This window comes from Esox lucius, chromosome 11 (genome assembly GCF_011004845.1).
Source record: "Esox lucius isolate fEsoLuc1 chromosome 11, fEsoLuc1.pri, whole genome shotgun sequence".
Lineage (NCBI taxonomy): Eukaryota > Metazoa > Chordata > Actinopteri > Esociformes > Esocidae > Esox > Esox lucius.
Window position 1 is genome coordinate 27,509,601 of NC_047579.1, and position 18,748 is coordinate 27,528,348.

The following is an 18,748-nucleotide window of genomic DNA, read 5'->3' on the forward strand; positions in this document are numbered from 1 at the left end:
CCCACTGTTTGTGTGACTGAACACCTTTCAGCGGACAACACTCAGCTACGTCACACCGCGTTCCCGCCCAAGGCAAGGGTCTGTGAGGAAGCCTCCACCACATCCACCATGGCTGGCACGAACAGACAGAGAGCCGGGCGAGCACTGGCCTTGTTGTTGAATGAGATCTGACGTCACACACACACACACACACACACACACAATAACATACACACACCGACGCAGACAAAGCAGGGTGCGCGTTAAGCAGTGTGACTAATAGCGTGCTAACTTCCTCCATTGTGTTGGCTCAGTAATACCTGATTTATGTGGATCTCAGAGGAGGGAGCCCCGAGGTTATTGAAATATTCTGTGTGGGGTTCGAGCAGGGATGTTGCTACAGGTAAATCAATGGTGTCAGTCAATACCCTCCCCACTCCAGGCACAGGAACACAGAGGAAGACTGGACCGGCAAGCTACCAGCTTCAGGTAAAAACGTTAAGATTGTGCCTTATTTGGTCCCTCATTCTGTCACATACAGGGTTAAATGAAACATTTTTGGAAGTCGGGGACGAGAGTAACAGTATGCAGCATAATAAATAAATCTGGATTCTATTAAATAATGAGACAAACGATAACGTCTTCATTAAAGTTGGGGTAAGTTGTTCAGCGAGACTCACTGAGACATAACTGTAGCGCTCGCACACACTCACACACACACACACACACACACTTTCTCACACGTACACACACCCTCACTCACACACACAGACGCAAACACACACTTAAACGTGCCCACATTTAGGCTATGCCCAGACACATCAAGCATTCTCTTTCTTTAATGCACGTTCCATTTCCTTTCACTTGTACACATGTGCCTGTACACACGCGCACAGACAGACACACACACACACACACAGACACACACACACACACACACAAACAGTCCGTGGGCTTCATTAGAATTCAGGATGCAGAGTGAAGGCCTGATCTATTCAGAATTGCTCATGCAGGATGAGAGAGAGAGATAAAGAGAGAGGGAGTGAGAGAGACCTCCTCCCCTTCAGAAAGGGCCAACAGCAGCAGATTAAAAGTCACTGTGTTCATCACCCTACTAAAGCACTCCCATTAACACACATTCCATTACCTTCCCCACATGCTCAAATCCCTCACTGCTAGCTTCATACCACTCCTCATTACATGCTGGGATGAAAGACCTTTCAACATGAACATCTTAATTGTAACATTCACCGTTCCTCTTCAAGTTATTACTGGTCGCTGCGTTCCACAGCCTTATTGGCAAGATGCTGATTTCGGGAACAATTAATCCGCATTTAAGTGTGTTAAACGTGTTGATACACTCAATTCCTGTGCGCTGAGGGGGAAGTCGAAGTCAGCAGTTAGGAGCCACAGAAACGGGCACCATTTCAGCGGCTCCCTCCGAAGCCCATCCGCGCAGATCAGCACCGCTTGTTGCTCCAAGCTATTGTTATGAGAAACTCGCTCGCATTGTTTCACTCAGACCTTGTGTTTCAGGTGGCTGTTTCCACTGCAGGCAGAGAGGCGAGCGAGTGTGCGTGTGGGATTGGTTTTGGAGGGGTCAAAACACGACGTCCGTTACAGAACACACAGGCCGTGCCTGTGTGCGTGTGTGATAAGTAACACTCTTGTCCCACATCCATCCAGGCCTTGTCCAAGCGGGCTCTGTTGACTGACAAACGGAGTAACACCCGAACAGTTAAACAGACTTACTGACAAACATGATAAGGATTCGCCTTGGAAACCCTGACACACACTGACGGATGGACATCTCCATGGAGACCGGTCACCAAGACCGTCTCAGAGTCGGGCTCTCTAGCAAATCATGGCGAGATGAAACATACATGGAAAGAGAGGGAGATGCATGACAGACATAGACATACATGGAGTGAGGACAGGTTTTGGATAAGAATATGGAGATATGAAGAGGAGAAAATACAAGCTTCTGTACCTGACAACAAGGCCCCTCTTTATCACAGGACCCCTCCCTGCTGTCCCTCCCTTCTGCTTCAACGTTCTCTCAAGCCTGTTTGGGCTCAGCTGGTTACATCTCTATCCCTGGTCTGACTCTATCCATCCCTCTGTGATCTGTCTATCCCCTCGTCTGTCCTCAGCCCTTTCAGTCTGACTGTTCTTTCCACACCTCTCCTCTCTGCGGTCTCTCTCCACCTCTCTCTCCCACGCTGAGCGAAATGGAACGCTCGGGCAGAGACCTGAGTTGCCATAGCAACCTGCTCACTCACCATCTTGCGTGTCTCCATCACATCAGCAGCAGGGGCTCGGGGCGTCCGTCGCCTGGCTCTGCAGCTCCCAAAACTGGGCAGCTCCATCACTCCACACTGGGGACTAGGGCCTGGCCTGGGGGCTGGGGCCTTGGACTGGGAATGGCCTCTCATTCAATGGAGATGCTGCATCCAGTCAAAAACTTGGAGAAGGAAAAAAAATGTGAGTCTGACATATAAAAAATGAACTACTACTGCCGAGTTCATACTCTCTGTAAAATCCCGGGCAGAAGATCTTGAGAAGAGTGAAATCAACAAAAACAAAAAGCCAAGGACACACTTTTTCTACATGACGGCATGTAGACTGATTGTACTAAACATGTGGCATTTATGGCAATACTAATGTGACCTCACTAACTGCTGTCTGCTCCTCTCTGGCCTCCAGGAAACACTGACTGCCACCATCCTCTTCATGTGACATCACCAGGCTGGACATAACCCATCTTTACCACCAGGACCCACAAAGACCTCAGACTGCAGGACCTTCTCAGTCCCAATCAGGGAATCCTCATCCCCAGGCTATTGTGCACATATGAGCCTGGCACAGCAACCATTCCAAGTTGACCTTAATGTGACCATAATATGAGTCGAGTAAAGTATTCTTCATTTTGTAAATTTTAGCGTGTGAATACTGCAAAGCATATGTTCAATATTATAATAATAAACTTAAGAATTATATTTCTTTAGAATAACTTTGATAATGTAAATGAACATTTACTTATATTATATACATATATTATTGCGTTAGACAGCCACTTCATATTACGACAGTGAAGCAAACCAGCTAATACAATACAAAACGAAATGAAACGTTATTTCAATAAGCTAGCTACCTACTGTAGCAATAAACATTCATCACAAGAAGGGCCTTGTTCTGCCAGTGTAGTATGAGACAGCTCTGCTACGCTGTACCCTCAGTTGTCCCACAACAACTTCACAAAGTAGTGATTGTAGCTTGCACAAGATATCTTGGGAGAAGGAGTTGTGGGAGATGATTGGTTGGCAGAGCTGATTGAACCAATGGCTATCGTGTCAAAAATGTCTCACAACTTTCTCATTGACCAATGATGGCCAGGTTTGACGCACTGTTGCCACCATAACAAATGATTGTCACCAGCTTCAGCGAACCGTCGAACAAAAACGCCACTTGATAATTGTTGTCATCAACAGCATCTGACGTAACACTGTAGTAAACATCGTCAGCAACAGGAGGCAGGATGGCAGGCATGCGCTAACTGCGGTGCCCTCAAAACACACACAGCCAGTGAAGCATTCAGAGGAAAAGGCCCCCCAGCTTCAGCCAGCCTGTCTCTGCGTGGCTATATTGAGTTCTTATGCTGCCACTGACCCGAGACAATCTCAAGACTGGATGTGGCCAAGGCTCCGTGGTTTCAAAGCAAAGAGAGGTCACTGCAGCTTGACCGCATTCGTTAACCCGCTGCATGTATCACCACATGATATAGCCAAAGTCACCCACCAGATCACCCCCCCCCCCCCCGCACCTCCACGCCACCCAGCTTAGCCAACATACCTCGGGAACCGCGTTAAAACAGTCCACCGTCATTAGCCAAGCGGTTTATTATTACATGGTCCAACCGTAACCTGACCACTCCGAGTCACCCGAGTGACTTGGCTGACACACCAGTGAGCAACAGCAGGGTCACGTTCCATTATGCCTGCGTGGCACGGCCGACCGTTGGTCCTCCTAGGCCGAATTTCCTTGACAAACCTACGACCTCCAGTCGGCTCCGACTCCCAGGTCGAGGACACATAGACCCCAGGAGCACATCTCTCCCTGGGGAAATTCCACACAGTTTCTAATGATGTCAATTCAATGGATTACGGGATTCATTTAATATGATTAACCATTGCCGTTCTCCCAAATATTATTCAATAATGAATGCCCAGACAGTCATCATGGCCCCCACAGGGCCAACACCCTGGACTGGGCTGGGGACTCAATCAAACCAATCACAGCTAATTTTAATCTACTCAGCCATCGCTAGCAGACGGCTTAGCAGCTCCTCTGAGGACGGGTCAGCGCCCATGCAATATCCAGCCCCTGGTTATTAAGACTGAAATAATTCCAGGATCTCCATCTCTCCCTTCCTGGTTTAGGATAATGTGTAGGCGCACATAGTGAGAAACATTGATATGTGTGTATGACATGATCACAGAGGCCGTGATGCAACTGCGTTTTATCACACTGCATTATGCAGGAACAGCCTCAGGTCGCTCCCGCAAATTCAGCATATGATAGCTGATCAGCACATCTCTCAAGCATGCAAGCAGTCAACTTCAACCTCCATTCTGATGACATCTGCAAGTTGGGTTGCTATCAATCAATGACATCCCCCAGCCTATATAAAGATCAGCTCAAATCTTGTCCTATTTAGAATAATGTCTCATCATCGTATATTCCTTCTCTTCATGTCTTTCTCTTTTCCTTTCGCTCCCCTTCTCTTCCTCTCCCCTTCTATATCCCTCTCTGGTGTTTTTGATAAATGAGGGTGTCTCATTAAAGTAAGACAAAAAAATGCTAAATTGTCTCACTCATGCACACACACATACATACATACGCGCACATGCTCTCGCGGGCGAGCGCGCGTTGTTATACAACAGAACAAATGTAGACAATTGGTTTTATTATGGGCTTTTGTAACTTACCTCTCCAAAATAGGGAACAGGTAAATGTGTAGATTTACAGTGCTCCAATCTGAAAGCACTTGATTCCAGTTCAGAGTGCCCTGAGATGGTCAGGCAGCCCCAGCCAGAGACAGCTGTGCTCATACCTACAGTAAGTGTACAGGAGAAATCTGCTCCGTTCACCTGTTCACTTGTTTTCTATCATCCTATTCAGTTATGCACAAGTGATGTGACTTTGAAATGAAAGTGCAGGTTGGTCTAATTCCTCAAATGACGGAAATTGTTCAACACATATATTTTTTTTTACATAAACAAAAGAATTGGCTTGGTTATGTAGGGTATATAGCCAAATGTGTTAAAATGAATGGTTTGACAGTTCAAACTGGGCAGTGTACCTGCCTGATCTTTTCTTTGTAATCAAACAAACAGCCAGTGGTCTGTTTGGATTCTGCTGTTTTGTACCACCACACTGTGTGATTAAATGCTAGCTAACTGAAACAGTGCAGAACGATAGTAAATTCTGTGCAGTTCTCCTTAATAACTGCTCAATTTGCCTGAATGGGGAAAAAAGTTCAGACTTATGTGATACGCTACAGCAGGCCAATAATGGCTTTAAGAAAAGATTCCCCTTGTATGCTATTAAGTAATTGGAGTTAACCTTTCCTGGAGAATCATGACTTTGTTTAATTTTTATAACATGCATATTAGGTCAAGAGGTGCTATGGCTGTGCAAAGTTAACACTGAAAAGGAGTCTGGGGTTGCGTGGACCATACTACACAACAGATCTCTAACACTTTCATACTACACAACAGATCTGTAACACTTTCATACTACACAACAGATCTCTAACACTTTCATACTACACAACAGATCTCTTACACTTTCATACTACACAACAGATCTCTTACACTTTCATACTACACAACAGATCTCTTACACTTTCATACTACACAACAGATCTCTAACAGTTTCATACTACACAACAGATGTCTAACTGTTTCATATTACACAACAGATCTCTTAGACGTTCATACTACACAACAGATCTCTTAGAATTTCATACTACACAACAGATCTCTAACACTTTCATACTACACAACAGATGTCTAACTGTTTCATATTACACAACAGATCTCTTAGAATTTCATACTACACAACAGATCTCTTAGACTTTCATACTACACAACAGATCTCTAACACTTTCATACTACTCAACAGATCTCTTACACTTTCATACTACACAACAGATCTCTTACACTTTCATCCTATACAACAGATCTAACGGTTTCATATTACACAACAGATCTCCAACAGTTTCATAGTACACAACAGATTTCTTACATTTTCATACTACACAACAGATCTCTAAAGCTTTCATACTACACAACAGATCTCTAATGCTTTCATACAAAACAACAGATCACTTACACATTCATATTACACAACAGATCTCTAACGCTTTCATAAAACACAACAGACCTCTTAAATTTTCAAACTACACTACAGATCTCTAACGCTTTCATTCAACACAACAGATCTCTAACACTTTCATACTACACAACAGATCTCTAACACTTTCATACTACACAACAGATCTCTAACACTTTCATACCACACAACAGATCTCTAACACTTTCATTCAACACAACAGATCTCTAACATTTTCATACTACACAACAGATCTCTTACACGTTCATACCACACAACAGATCTTTAACACTTTCATACTTCACAACAGATCTTTAACACATATACTACACAACAGATCTCTAACACTTTCATACTTCACAACAGATCTCTAACACTTTCATACTTCACAACAGATCTTTAACACATATACTACACAACAGATCTCTAACACTTTCATACTACAAAACAGATCTCTTACACTTTCATACCACACAACAGATCTTTAACACATATACTACACAACAGATCTCTAACACTTTCATAATACACAACAGATCTCTAACACTTTCATACTACACAACAGATCTCTAACACTTTCATACTTCACAACAGATCTTTAACACATATACTACACAACAGATCTCTAACACTTTCATAATACACAACAGATCTCTAACACTTTCCTGGTCTTTACTAATTCATTGTGTAGCAGGTTTCAGGATGTGCTATTAAGCTTCTTGCACAGATCACCAGATACACCTTGGAGTGTGAGGCAGAGGGAAATGACATCTCTCCGTCTCAGCTCCCTTAAGACAACGCTTAATAAATCATTTTCTTGTTTTCCTCTGACAGTTTTCCTCTTGCTATTGGTCACCCTTTGACCTGGTCTAGTTAAAAAATGTTTCAATTAATCTCAAGGACATTTTCAGGAAATATCTGGGTTGGGGGGAAGGCAGCCAACAGAAGAAGGAAGAGAAATAACCAATTGTGTGTATTTCAAGAGCAAGATGTATCCTTGTCTTTTCAGCTACGAGATGTCTTGATCTTTTTAAAACACTGCCCTTGGCTAAAAGGCCTCATCTCTAATGTGATACGATGTGACATTCTGGTTCTGCGTCTCTCTGGTTCTACGAGTGGAGAGTTGTGCTCTTTGATTACCCACTCACACAGTTCTACCTCACATGCACTAGCAGGCACAGTTTGACCTGCTCACTTTAAACAGACGCTTTAGGGGAATCATAAAGAACCTAGAGTCATCTTAAATGTTTACATCTGTAGGTCTAAGGGGAATGGTTAAGAATAAGCATAGGAGTTTTATAGTTATAAATGGACTTCGTCACATTTGTTTACTGACCAACCGAGAGTGAAGCAGTGGTGTACTGTAGTTCTTAACAAGCATTCCATCTGACATGTGGCCAAGGTTTAAAAAATACAACTTCTACTGCCTCCGCCATGTAACTGGAACTAGAAAGGACATTTACAAAAGTATAGATGTAAATGGCGTGCTTGCTAGCTTATATTTACAGTTTATAGTACTGTAGAGTAGGTATTACAGAATTAATTGTAGTGGCTGGAAATGGTTAAAAAGAAGGTAGATTGGAGAAGGGACCAAGACAAATGGTTTATTGACTTTAACATTATGTCTCCAGCTGTTAGTGGGTCATTTATGTAAAGATGTCGTTATCATTCATAATGTTTTAAAATTTTTAGAGTTATTTTAATGTTTGCTGATGAAATGGCTAAAAAGCAAAACCATTTCAAATGTCTATTACCGTAATCTCATGGTTGACACTGAATCCCATGTAGTGGAACAGAAAGGGTCTAAACATATTTAGCTAAGAGAGTTCAGAAGGTGAACCTGATGCATCAGCAGTGCTGGCACCAATCAAACGATGAAACAACTTCATATGGTGGTCTATGTAAGCGGACCGGATCTGCTCAGTCATCCTGCTACTGATTGCTGATACGGTTAGCATGCTCTTTCTGCTCCCACCACCACCACCCCATCCTCTGTTAGGTTCTGTTTGCTGCAGGGCATCTGATATAGCTTACTGTGCTCACTACCTCGAGGTCATTTTATATTGAATACTTGCTTGGGCAGTGAACTGCCCAGAAGTAGCATCTTGGCCAATCGCCAAGATTTACGTATTCATTTTCTCAATAAATGGTAAAAGTGTGGTGTTTCCTGAACTACGTGATTTAAAGGTTGAGTGATATCCTGTACATGTGGACGTTGGTTTGGTGTCTGTAACGTAAACGTTATTTTGACAATTATTTTACCATGAATGTATGACCACATTCTCATCATATCAAAGACCTCGGACGGATTAGGGATAACTGACTTGCTCAAGGACAGTACAATAGATTATTCACCTGGCGAGCTCAGGATTAGATCTAGCAACCTTTTGGTAACTGGTCAGATGCTCGAATCGTTTGGTTACCCTGTCACCCTGAGTTACTGTTGGTGAGTATATTAACAGGCAAAGCAATGCAACTGTATTTACTGTATTTAGTTATAGTTGATGAAATGCATTAAGAGTAGAAGAGATTGGAATAGTCTGAATGTGAAAGAAAGTTAGTTTGGTGTGTCTAGCTTGAATGGTTCAAGAGATATTTTTAGTGGGTTAATTTATGCAAATAATTTCAAAGATATAGTTGTAGTTGATTAAGCTATTCTAATGTATGCAAATTTATGTTTACAGTTTACAAAGACAAGTTAGGATAGCCTGTTAGTGTTCATTTATGCAAATGTTTATAAATGCATAGTTATACTTGATTAAGTTATGCTAAGTCATGCAAATTTATGTTTACAGTTCATAAAGGTATGTGTGAATGTTTCTTTAACAATTTTTTTGTCACTAGCTTATTTTCTCTAGCGTTTAACGTTACAAAAACATCATAGTTTTAGGTAAATGCAAAAAAAAATTTATAGTTAAAAAGGGTTTTAGAGAAGTTAGGATAAGTATTGATGTCAAAGGCTAAAATTGTATTCACTAAAAAAAATGTATTAGCGATGTTGATTAAACAGTATGAATTTGGCTCCCTTTTGGTTTCATGGGGAAAATATGTGAGGAATATAATAACAAGATTTCATCATAAAAAAGTAAATTCTCATAGAGTATTATAATAAATAGAGCAAGATAGACTTGCAGATGTTAAACAGAGTAAAACAGAATACATTTTTTATCCTGGAGTAAACAAATGTCCATTCCTAGCTACCTCTCCTCTCCTCACTAATAAACAGCATGAATCCAGTGAGTCAAAAGTGCAACATCAGTTCTGGTGTGAAAAAATGTACACTCCATCTGTGTTGATAATAGAAACATCTTGTTTATTTTGTAATTGTTTTTTCCACAGTGACCACCAATATCTAAAAAAGTCTGCTGGTATAAAGCATGTGCACATTGCCTTGAATTGCAATATTTTAGTGAGAAGTTCCATCGAAAATTATTTATCAAATGAAAGATATGGGTTTTTTTGCTTGTGACTTTCACTTGCCTTTTGAGATCAGATTTCCTCACAGGATGTCTGTGACTAACCTCCCAAATTTGTCAAGACATGTTTTTTTTTGCTTGTGACTTTCACTTGCCTTTTGAGATCAGATTTCCTCACAGGATGTCTGTGACTAACCTCCCAAATGTGTCTTCCTACAAAACCTACTGTCACAACTAAACTATTTGGGCTACAAACTAATACCCCAGTAACACTCTGTGGATACTTAGATACACAGAGGTATTGACATCTTTTCTGTGACACCCACAAGCTTCAGAGGAGTTGTTTGAAAGTAAACATGTTTGTTACTTTTGAAGGGTTCAATTAGTTATAAAACCAAAAATTGGAACATGGTCAAATTTGGTCTAGAAAAGTCATTTTAATGTATTTTATATAACTATAGGAAAGACACTTCAACACCTTCATAATTAATATAAATGCATTTATATATATGTTGCATGTAAAAATGCTTTATAACTTGTTTTTATAATGAAAAGCATTAAAGATCTCATTGATCCTACAAGGTCTTAAAACTCCCAATCAAATTGTTTATGCTCTGTCTAATGCAATTGTATAATTTAAACGAATTGATAATAGAGAGAAAATAGTCTTTATCCCTTATTTTAACATTTTATATGGGCCAGTTCTGCTGAGAAAGAGAACTGGACAGAAGGTGCTTGAGGGGGCTCTTTTAAAGGATTCTCCTTCCTCTCATTCTAGTGCAATTAGCCATCACACAACACACTTCACCCTCAATCTTGCCCCAGTGCCCTACTTCGCCCTCCAACACCCCATTAATAACTTAGTCTCTATCATAAACTCATGCAATCATCCGGTGCCCAAAGACAGCCCTGCCATGCAATCTCATTCTGCCAGTATTCCCAACCGAAATACACTGCTGCACATTAGCATTTCAATCCTCTCATAACCTTATCATTGTTTTGCAGATAGAGGCGGTAAATCTTCATTCATCAGCCCTAATCTATCTGCTACTTGTTCTCAGCCAGAGGGGCTCGTCTGTGGGCCACAGTTACAGCATCTTAACCCGCGTGCCTCAGTCATGGTTAGGCCGCTTCTGCATTATACAGACTTTTTAGGGACACTAATCGTTCTCCAGAGAGAACATCCAAAAGAAATAGACGACCACAAATAAGGTGTGTTGAAAGTGGGACCACAAATAAGGTGGTTTGAAAGTAGCCTAATAACTTTTTATCTGAACTACTAAATTGGAAGTATTTAATAAGCGATGTCTTTCTAACTGGGACTTAAAATACAAGCCATAATACAATGATTATATACGAGAATTATTAGTCATACTTTTATTCAGGCTTTTGCCGAATGTGTTAATTAATTTGTATCCTTGACATTTGCCAGACACGACACCAATGTTACAAATAGGCAACTAACGAGACGCGCACGTCCTCTCATGAATTAAGTATTAAGTACACGAATCACTTGACTTTCCTGTTTCATTCGCATGCCCTCAACAAATTAAATGTGGGGTATTGTCTCGCCATTCCTGGATATGGCGCTTAAAATCATCTGATTTCAAGACGACAGCCTATAGTATATAGATTCACAATTTACTTCCATGAACTGATATGCTTTCATATTAATTTCTAAACGCTGTCCGTATTAACCCAATAGCTTAAACATTTATCAGTTTCTAATGCACGTTGCTGCATGCACGCAAAAACGCACGCGCGGGCACACACACAAACAAACATACACACAGTCAACGCCGCATTAATTCGTTAAAGACAGCCAGAACCGACAACTGCACATTAAAGATCTAGTAAAAGCAAAAACTATGCAGTAGAGGTACGCTACATACCTCAAAGCTGCTTTATAAAAATCTAAGAATCCAAAGTCAAATATCTGGATTTGTTTAACATGCGCCACATGAATAATTTAGCATAATGTTATCGTATCCTTTGATACCATCTAATTTATCTTACCTTTTTCTTTAATATAGGCCCATTCCTTAAACTGCAGATACGTAGCCTATTCGGTGTCTTCTCACCCCTCACTATCTCTTCAACCCGCCCTCTCTCTCGTCTCTTGCGCTTTCTCTCTCTCTCCCTCTCAAATTGATTCACCCTTTTGCAGCGCCTGGACCATAATGCCGTGTTGTCCTAACCTAGCAAAGCCCGATCATGATTACCAGATTAGTAAAAAAAAACAAGGTGTGAGGGTAATGGCAAAAGCACAACGAAACATAGCCTGTTCCGTTTAAATAAGAATATTTTAGCATATAGAGTTAGAACTGGCATATATCCGCTCAACCCAATCTGATCATTACAACGCACGCACGCTGCAAAGGATGAGAATGAAACGGCAACAAGAATGCACCTTTTCCATTTGAATAGGAATACGTGTCCTTGTCCCAAATCCATGCTAAGCAACGCGAATACTAAACTAAATAACTTAATTCTAAACATAGACTACAGTCTGTCGTATTATATTATGTAGCCACATCACGATAGCCTACCTCCCTCCTATAGCTAGATATTTATTGTTTTTCTCTATCCCAAACGCAGTTCTTGACTGTTGTCCTACTGCTTTTCCATGATGCACGTCCTTAAATGTGTCCACTTCTCATAGCGACTGCACGAAGGTAGGCTAATCGATATTAGGCAACTAGATCCATTGGATCTACATATAGTAGCAAAAGCACAGTAAACACATTATACTATAGACTATACTTTGTTTCTAAAACTTGGCGCAACAACACCAATAATTGCAATTCAGGGTATCACAAACAAATTTTTGCAACGCATACAAAAATACTACAAAATGTGGACTAAATTATCCAAGCTGCGCAGGTCTGGGAAGTCAAGGTGAACAAAACACGCCACATGTCACAATTGCAGATAATACAAGAAAGCATGTCAATCGATTCTCTGTGCTTTACAGCGTATAATCCCACCTGACTTGATGTTGTTCGAAATAAAATCATTACAAGATAACCCTTTAGTTGTTATTCCCAACCAACTCTACACAATACATTTAGGCTAACTATTTGATCGGCTCCTAGCTCCCTCCCACCTCGCGGGCAAATTATTTTAGTCCTCACGGCAGTGGATACTATTTTTTGCAGTCTTTAAGTTTTAAACATATTGCCACCGGATGTAAAGAACGTGTTTAAGTTCAAAATGTTACCCTATTGTTTTCCAAATGTCACTGTATCCAATCGTTTATCATGCCTTTTACTTATCACTGGAACTCTCACAAATGCGAACACACCCAATAGCGTTGCTGACATCTCAAATGCCCGTTTTCCCTATCTGGTCTATTTCAATCAATTTGTGTCATATGGTCTCATTGCAAAAATGAAGCAGGCTCTGATATTTTGAAGTTCCCATGCATCCTGCCAAGTCCTGCCAGGCCATGCTGTTATTTGACACACGTCTTTGCTCAACCAAAACGTTATCCAGAGCTAACACACTTGGAGGAGACAGTGTTGCCAGATATCATTGACTGTAAACAGAAATATCACCTGCAGACTCCACAATAAAGCTGCCTGAACGCATTTTTTTCTATACAACCCTATCTGTGAATCGACCCGCCCAAGCCCATTTTAAAAATAGCCCAATTCTGCAGGAAACCTCTCCATCTGGCAACACAGGGAGGAGAACAATACCAGAATACCAGCACCTGGCCTGCAACAGGAGTCGCTAAAGCAAAAAGTGACAAGGCAGCCCTCATTTACCTTCCCTCCAACCCTGGAAGTTGCTGGGCCAATTGCACCTTCCTATCTAGGACTCCCAGCCATTGTACATTTGGATTGCACTGAATTGTGTTGCATTGGTTTAGAGAATTGCACCTCCTAAAACGCCCAGCAGTTTGCAGTTGTAAACCAAATGTTCTGCAATTTAAAAAATATTGCGATTAATTATCCCATATGTTCATATGATACAGTATCTGTGTAACCTCCTAAAAATGTAAATAATATATTTTTGTTACGTTTCAGTCAGAGGCCCCCTAACGGTTGTTGGTCCCTAAACGCATTATGCATGTATTGAAAGAGGCAGCTCTAATTCTACAGGTTTTTATACTGTATACCCAGCATTTCAAGAGGAGAGACGAGAGCAAATAGAGACAGTGTGTATATATATATACATGTGTGTGTGTGTGTGTGTTAGAAAGGAGGATAGGTGAAGTACTTTAAAGAGAGGTATCGAGAGTGAGAATAAGAGAGGAAGAGAATGGGGGGGAAATGAGGGTATGCTTTTATTGAGGAACATTCTCTGCTGTTTGGCCGAATGGTTCCCTTGGCAACACTCAAGCAGTATACAGTACAGACAGCCCCGCCCCCTGAGGATGCACACTCACTAATTGGTATGAATGTTTCCATGCAGGTTTCTGTCCTTTCCATTTAGTATGATGTCTCCCAAAGATGAGATCAATATTGTGATTTTCAGGGATGGGGTGGGAGGGGGTTTGTCACCAGGAAACAGCGATTGCGGGATTGGGAGGGAGAGGTCATTGCAATGGGTGACTGCTTCTGTGCAAGACAGGGAGTGAATGAGAGAAGTAAAAGGGGTGGTGGGGGTGGTGTAATCAGACAGGCAATTAGTGGTGAATTGATAACATTCTATATTCGGACTCGGTGAATCCGTCTTTCACAACCCAGTCTCTCCCAGTCTGTCACTCTCGATTTCTCTCTCTCTCTCTCTCTCTCACTCTCTCTCTCTCTCTCTCACACACACACACACACACACACACACGCCCTCAGTCAGAACATCTGTTTGTGAAAAGGCTGCCTGCATTGCTGGCATTCAGGTGTCCTGTCTAAGTCTCTAATATCCTTTTCCCCTCTCCCATCCATTACATTCCACATGGGTAATGTAATGTAAAAGTTCAGGATACTCCATAGCATGTTGCAGTGATCGGAGCTCCCTCTTAGGTCTGTGATTGGACCGGCGCCCACTCAATGCCTCCGTTATGTATGTGGCCGTAGCCCCCCCACCACCCCCCCTTCCCCCCCACCCTCCCCCCCGCGCGCCTCTCTCCCGTTTACCAGTCGCACTCGCTGCGGTACACAATAGAGCACTCACTCCACTGACATCACATCTATACGATTAGCCATCGTTCTCCCTCTTCCTCTCCGCTGGTCTCTCACCCCATCCATCTCTCTATGCAGCAGCGGTGTGCTGCTGTTCACAGCCCTGACAGCGGTCCCCTGGAGTTCCATACCAGTGGCTGTGCTAACTTCCAGTGCCTTAGCATGGCATAGAGCTCGCCAGTTCTCCTCTGCCTGTCTCGCTCTCTCTATTAAATTTCCAGTCACACAACAGTGCAGTGGATATCCCTCCCTCTCCCTAACTCTCTCACACACCACATCCCTCCCTCCTTCTCCTCCTCTCTCAAACATACATCTCAGTGCTGTTGTCTTTCTCCCTGGATCTCTTTCTATCGCTGCCTCTTGATATTGACTGCTCTCTCCACTTTGAACCTCTCAATCTCTCTCTCTCTCTCTCTCTCTCTCGATATGGACTGCTTTCTTTTCACCTCCAATCTCTTGATATAGACCACTCTCCTATCATCTCAATTCTCTTCATCGCTCCAGCATCATTATTTAAGTGCCACACGTCCGCCCCTCCCCTCCCCCCGCCCTCCCTCTCTCTCTCTCTCTCTCCCTGTCTCTCCCCAGTTTGTGTCCCTACCGCAGTGTCTGCTCAGGCTGTGTGATCTGGAGTGACCCCTCCCTGGGGGCCGGCTGCTGTACTGGCCGTCAGGGCAGCCTCTAAGTGACTGATGGAGTGGACACTGTAGGCAGTTAAATGAATAGAGATGGTGGCTGCTGGAAGGAATAATTCAGTTCGTATGAAGACATAGTACCAACAGTACTGTATCTGTGGCTCTGTGTTTTGCTGTGCTGCTACAGTGACTTCATGTTGCTCTGTGTCGTGCTGTTTGCACACTGGGATGCGCTAGGCTGCTTGATACCGGTGCCCTAGGTTAAGATTCAGATGTAGTGGCAGCTGTGGCGTGGATGTTGCTGTGTTTTTGAGTGAAGCCTCTGGATGGTGTTAGTGGTTAGCCCTGGGAGCTGTACTACCACAGCACTCCACTGGGTCAAAGCTGCATGGGAAACACAGATTACATCTCAAGACCATGTTGGATTTTTGATCTCTATCTAATAGCAGTGCAGATCCCAGCCCTAGTCAACCTATCACCTGTTATCAAAGGGAACATTCCGCTGTGGTGCCTAGCCTAACCAGAAGTGTCAGAGGTTCTAAAGCATAGCTTTACACTGACTACAGTGTTGACTGACTACACAGTGTTGACTGACCTCACAGTGTTGACTGACTACACACTGTTGACTGACCTCACAGTGCTGACTGACTACACACTGTTGACTGACCTCACAGTGCTGACTGACTAAACAGTGTTGACTGACCTCACAGTGTTGACTGACTACACACTGTTGACTGATGACAGTGTTGACTGACTACACAGTGTTGAGTGACTACACACTGTTGACTGATGACAGTGTTGAGTGACTACACAGTGTTGACTGATGACAGTGTTGAGTGACTACACAGTGTTGACTGATGACAGTGTTGAGTGACTAGACAGTGTTGAGTGACTACACAGTGTTGACTGATGACAATGTTGAGTGACTACACAGTGTTGAGTGACTACCCAGTGTTGACTGATGACAGTGTTGACTGATGACAGTGTTGAGTGACTACACAGTGTTGACTGATGACAGTGTTGAGTGACTACACAGTGTTGAGTGACTACACAGTGTTGACTGACTACACAGTGTTGCACATGGCAGAGAATGAAAAGCTGCACTCTGATATAGTGACAACACCTCCATCATAAACAGATCCATCTGGCACCACACATTCATTAGGCTGCATTTGCCCAGTGTAGCTCCACCAACAGCAACCCCAGCCCCATCAGGAAGATTGTAGCTTCACCCCCAGCACCACCAGGCCCAGTGTACTTTACCACCAGCACCACCAGGCCCAGTCTAGCTCCACCACCAGGCCCAATGTAGTTCCACCACCAGCCCCACCAGGCCCACTGTACTTTATCACCAGCACAACCAGGCCCAGTACAGCTCCACCATAAGGCCCATTGAACTAAGCCCAGAAGACAAATCCAATTTCAGGCATGATAGGCTTCTTCACCTCGTAGCTCAATGTAGCAGTACCAGCATGCTCCACAACACATCCACTCACGACTAGTCCTGATAATACTCCTCTTCTTGTCCAACAGCAGGCCTTGTCAACATCCCCTTCAGCAGGCCATAAAACAAACTCTTAGCCCCAGGGCCATAAACCCCATCAGGCCCAACAACACTACTGCCACCAGGCTAATAAACTCCCAAGGCTCATACAACGGCCCACTGTCCCCTTCACGCACAGGGGTTGGACCGAAAGACAGGAACCAGTGCAGACTTCACCAAACACAGACCATGGCTAAAGGAGTGTCAGCTGTCCCATTCAACAGCAGACACAAGAGGCACGTCACAACATCCACATTTCAATAGATTTCACGCCAAATCGACATTCTATAAACGACCAGCGTCATGCAAAATATTGCGCAACCTCCCAGCTCATGTGGTTAAGAGCATCAATCCAAAGACATGTCTTAGCTGTCAATGACGAAGTGAGGTTGATAGGGGGGGGGAACGGAAAAGACACAGAGGAAAAAGGGGAGGGAGGGAGAGAACGTGAATGTCAGCTCACAGAGTCGCCCGCCGATGGAAGAAGGGATCCGGGGGAGAGATGAGCACCGGCCACCGGGGGACCAACCAGTGTCTCTGTCTGTCTGAGCGTGAGGGAGAGGTGGGAGAAAAAAAGCTTCGAAACAAGAACCCAGTGTCATGGTAACTTAGCAACCATCTCTGTCTCCCTGGTGACAGGGACTGATATCACTTCCTGTCTCTATGTGTGCAAGAAAAACGCGCGTGTGTGTGTGTGTGTAACAATTACGTTTCCAGGGGAGGGATACAAATGTGTTGGTATGTGTGCTGGTAAGGGGCGAGTATACATCCTTATGTTTGTGTTGTAGCGTCTGTGTATGAAGCTCACTGGACTGTGCACAGGTGTCTGTGTATTAATGAACACTGCAGGGTTTGGTGCCAACAATATGTGTTGGTGTGTGTCTGCGCGTGGACGCACGGGTTTGCATGGCGTTTAGCAGTGTGAATCTCTGGGTATGTATGTGAGCACTGTGCCATGTGCGCATGCGGCCAGCCTGATTGTGCGTTATGCCAAGGAAAACATGGCCAAGCGCTGCCATCTGGTAGAACTACTTGGCCCAGGGGGCCTCTGTATGGTTCCACGACATATTGGAGTAGATAAAATTAACACTGTGACACCATTTGGCAGAAACATACTTTGAACAATCTTTTGGTCTATTTTAAAACCACACACACACCCACACACACACAGGACACTGTGTAAAGGGCAACCTGCTGGAAATTAAAATCTAGAGATACTACTGGTCAAGAGTTAAACCTCGATATACTACTGTTAGAAAGTTAACCTAGAGATATTACTATTGGAGAGTCAAACCCAGAGATACTATTGTAGAGTTAAACAGAGATACAGTTGTGCTCAAAAGTTTGCATACCCTTGGAGAATTGGTAATATATGTGCCATTTGTAAAGGAAATATGAGTGAGCAGGCAACACGTCTTTTATTTCTAATGGGATTCACAATCAACTGTAGGTTATAACAGAATGGCACAACAAAACATGGCAACAAAGAAAAACATTAACTGATCCCTGTTCAAAAGTCTGCATACCCTTAGTTCTTAATACTGTGTATTGCCCCCTTTAGCGTCAGTGACAGTATGCAGTCTTTTGTAATAGTTGTCTATGAGGCCCCGGATTCTGGCAGGTGGTATAGCTGCCCATTCGTCTTGGCAAAAT

General features: G+C 43.0%; 1 protein-coding gene across 9 annotated transcripts in view; it reads right to left on the reverse strand.

Moving 5' to 3' along the window:
- The window catches only part of lrrc4ba (leucine rich repeat containing 4Ba), a 32,486-nt gene extending 14,910 nt beyond the window's left edge, over window positions 1–17,576 (reverse strand). Inside the window, exons 1-3 of one of the 9 annotated variants that reach the window (XM_010874112.3) lie at window positions 12,202–12,329; window positions 11,808–11,989; window positions 2,262–2,443 (exon numbers count right to left, since the gene is read on the reverse strand). The gene's annotated coding sequence lies outside the window, so the exon portion shown is untranslated. The other 8 variants (XM_034295553.1, XM_010874116.3, XM_010874118.3 and 5 more) reach the window with 8 other exon arrangements.
- Between the last annotated feature and the right edge of the window lie 1,172 nt (window positions 17,577–18,748).